This window comes from Aythya marila (assembly GCF_965140915.1).
Source record: "Aythya marila genome assembly, chromosome: 2".
Taxonomy (NCBI): Eukaryota; Metazoa; Chordata; class Aves; order Anseriformes; family Anatidae; genus Aythya; species Aythya marila.
In genome coordinates this window covers 68093542-68097519 of record NC_139043.1, presented here as the reverse complement: position 1 = coordinate 68097519, position 3978 = coordinate 68093542, and positions in this window count along the sequence as shown.

Here is a 3978-nt window from a genome sequence, read left to right as displayed (position 1 = left end):
TATTGGCTATCTCTGAGTATTCTGTTAATACCCTTATCAAATGTAAAAGTACTTTGATTCTAAGTAAAACATTCTTTGCATAAGAGAACCAACTTCTCATTCCTGAATCGATGCGCTATGCATGCCTGTTGAAAGGCACTTTCTAGAGTCCTGTGTAACCTTTGTGGAGTGTTTGAAGGGTAGCCTTTCTCACCTGCATGCAGCACTGTGGGAACTACTGGCTTGAAACCAGAGCCACTTGATTCTTGTTTGCAGAGATGAAAGCCCAGAGGGATCACTAGATGTTGGCCGGATGCCTGATGGCACACTGGGGACTGTGGAGGGTAAGAAACCTGGAGCATTGCAGAGAAAAAAACATGAGAAGCTGAAGAATTTTTTTTAAAACCAGGGACTATTGGCTTCTAGGAGAGTGCAAAGTACAGAGTACAATGTTAGGATAGATAAGTAGCATCAAAAGTCTCGACAACAAGCAGGAGCTAAGCTGTGCTATTTAACATCCTCTATTTCAACTGAATTTGATAAATTACAGTTGCTTTTAATGCTGTGGCAAACTTCACATGTGCTTGTGCATCATAATGAATGTGTGGGAATGCGGCATGTTTCCAAGCTCTGTCTCCCTACTTATCTTGTAGAACAGACTTCAGATTACTGGGTGGGTCAGAGTTGAAGGAATCGTCCCTGCACACAGCATACTTTCACAGCAGAAGCCCAGCTTTGTCAGGGTTCGTTTCACTGCTAAATACCTTCTGGGGAGCTGAACCTATTGTCTTCCGAAGATTGTGCAGGATAGTGCCTGAGTGGAGAACACTGAGCATCCGTAGCTGCTGTCACGGCATTGTTTGCTGGAGATTGTGCTCGTGCCTTTAGCTTAAGTATTCCTGGCTGGGATTGGTGTGAGTCAGGATCTGAATTGTGCAAGTTCACTGAATCTCCACTTGTAACCTGCGTCCTTGGGGCACGTGTCATCTCCTTTAGGACAGATGTTGCCTTGGCTGGGCTGGTTTAGGCTTGCTTGCCTGCATCTACAACAGGGTTATTGCCCAAAGGAAGTTTTGGAACAGGAACAGTGTGAAACATGATAGCTCTTTCTGCTGTGAGTCCTGTTTTGCTATGTTTCCCCACTGTGTGTGATAGGAGATGCAAAAAGAGCATTCTACCATGACTTGAAGGAATACATAGAGATGTTTTTCATGTGTAAGTATTTTTACTAGGGCATTTAGAGGAACAAAACTGAAGCATAGTGTCTCATTATTGAATCCTTGTCTAATCTGTTAGTAAGAAGCTTGGAAGATGCGTTGAACACTTCAGAGGGCTTGGAAAATCAGGATCTCTCCCTTATTAGAAGTTACTATTGTTGTATGCATTCACACTTGTTTTTAACAGATTTATTGGATAAGTCTCAACACTAAAAAACCCTTTTATTGTTAGGGGAAGGGGAAGAGCTGCTGCACGGCTCAGATGTCTGTTTGCCCTGCGCTTTTTTGTATTCCTGTGTATAAAATGTTTTACCAGTTGAGAAGCTCAGCAACCTGTAAACTGTCCCAGGTGGGAGGACATGCTGGAAGTTATGTCTTTTCCTAATGGTCTTTGTCTGTAGTGAGCAACAGATGCATGTAGAGACAACCTCTGGAGCAGGACTTAGTTTTTCTATCCTTGGACAGCCCATCTCATACAGTTTCCCATGCTGTTTGGCAGGTTTGAGGTGAAATCCCCTGAAGTCTTAAGTCCACTCAGTTTCTGCAGATACTGTGTTGGCAAAATGGCCTTGTGTGAGTTATCCTAATGTTTCCTTTTGGAGGTCAGTTTGCTCACCTTGTCTTTTTTCCTGAGCAGGTCTCCTTGCTCCCTGATGCTTTTCATCATCTGATGCTTTTCATCATCTAACTGACTTTCTTTTAAGTATTCCTTAGCCAGTTGCTTCTTTTAATTTCTTTTTTGTTTTTGTGTAAGTAGATAGAGCTCAGTTTTCATCTTGTTGTCTGAGCATCACCAACAAACATGATGTGGGTGCTGTGAAGACACATGAAGGCATCAGTACCCAGAAAAAGAAGTGGGAAATAGGAAGTGCGTGTAGAGGATAAAAAAAAAGCATGAAGCAGTTATCTCTTAACCACTTCAATTAACCAGTTTAATAATAAACCCTGTTATAGGCCCTGGTATCTCTATACCATATCTCTTTTGGGGTACGGTGCTCTGCCAAGAACTTGTTTACCTGCATGTTCTGTATCAATGCAGTGATCTGTCCAAGGTCTCCTGTCACCCAGTGGCAAGCCTGCATGAAAGCCACAAGACACCAGCAAAGGAGGTGCCCTCTGGGGCTGGAAGAAGGCCGAGTGACCAGGGACCTGTGTATTTTTGCTTGTCCTGGCCCGGGGTCAGCCTGCCCTGCCCTCAGCAAAGTGCGCTGCTGGGGCTAGCTGTGTGCTGGGACACGTCCTGCTCCTGGAAGTGGCATGACTGTTTCTATGGGAGTGGTGTGCTGGAAAATGAATGTGCTTCCAGAAACAGCTGAGAGTTAGTGTATACTGAAACTGAATGAAGCGATAGAGCCTTTCTTGGTCATATATTATAGGGTGGTTTTTGTTTGTAATGAGCAATTGCTGAGAAGAAAGCGCTACTTAGAGCCAGATGGTGAGAAAAGCCCAACAAAGCTGAGCCTTGGCATACATCAGCAGCCTGATTTTTGTCCTGTAATTCCAGTTCCTGGAAGGACCTTCTTAAAGTTCATTCCTTCCTCTTTGCTTCCTGGGAGGCTACTACTGTCCCAAAGCAGCAAATCAAACTCGATAGCTTTCTTTCCTCTACTTTGCTTTCCTTTCCTTCTGCATGTACCCTGTAGCGAGCCTGAAACAGCAGGCCAAGTGTTGGTCTATCTCTTGTCTGTTCTTTTCATCTGAAATAAATGATATTTTTTGGAACTGAGTTCATCTGGGACCTAATGGAGGAAAACTGAGATAAGAGGCAATGAAGGAACAACTTTGAGAATCAAAGGATGACCTAGTGAACAAGTATGAGCTTTGAACAAACAACTTATTCAAATATTAGCTTTCTTTAAAAGATAAGTTTCTGCGGGCACTAGAGAGCTGTGTATGGAGATCTAGGAGGCTCCCAGCTACAGTACCATCTGGGTTAGAAAAATGTGCTAACTGGCTCAATAGGTCTGTTTAAAATTACATCAGAAGAGACAATGTGTGTGGCATTTCCATGGGCATTGAATCTCAGTATGAAAGTGTATGTTGGCCAGAAGGAGGGTAGCTAGATGAACGTAAGTCCCCAAAAGTGTGGTGGCTTTTTGGAGAACAGTCCTGCTTTGTAATCAGCATAACTCCTTGCAGTGGAGTCTACTCCACTGTGGGGCAGTCACCCTTTTGCCTTGGTTTCTGATATTGTAGTCCCTACAAAACTGCTAGCTGCCTGCCTGGCCTGAAGTAGCAATCATAACATGTGGCTAACTTCAGTGGCAGAAATATTTATTTTTTAATATTTTTACCTCATAATAAATAAACTTGAAAAATGCTTTTAAGTTATTTGGCTGCTTCAGCCTTCACTTGAGCATCAATGACCTTTAGGAAAATACTAGCAGCAACCTGCTATGGAGATCACCAGCAACTTGTAAGAAGTGCTGCAGGGAACCTTGGTGTACAATATCTGGTCTTCCATGCCAGTCCTTGATGTTTGTGTGGCTAATGCTGATGCCTAACCAAGTGACTTGTGTATCCAAGTCTTTAGGCCTTTCCTGGTTATAGGAGAGGAGCTGCCAGCAGCATGAAGTTCTTGCACTATCTACCCAGAGGAAAGGTAATGCACTGGAAGGACGTTAGAAAAGGTGATTGGAATGGCCCTTGCATTTGGGGTATTGCTAGAAGATGACCATGGTAAAACATAATGCTTTTGTTCATTTGTTTCTGTTACAGAATCACAGAATCATCTAGGTTGGAAGAGACCTCCAAGACCACTTAGTCCAACCTCTGACCTAAC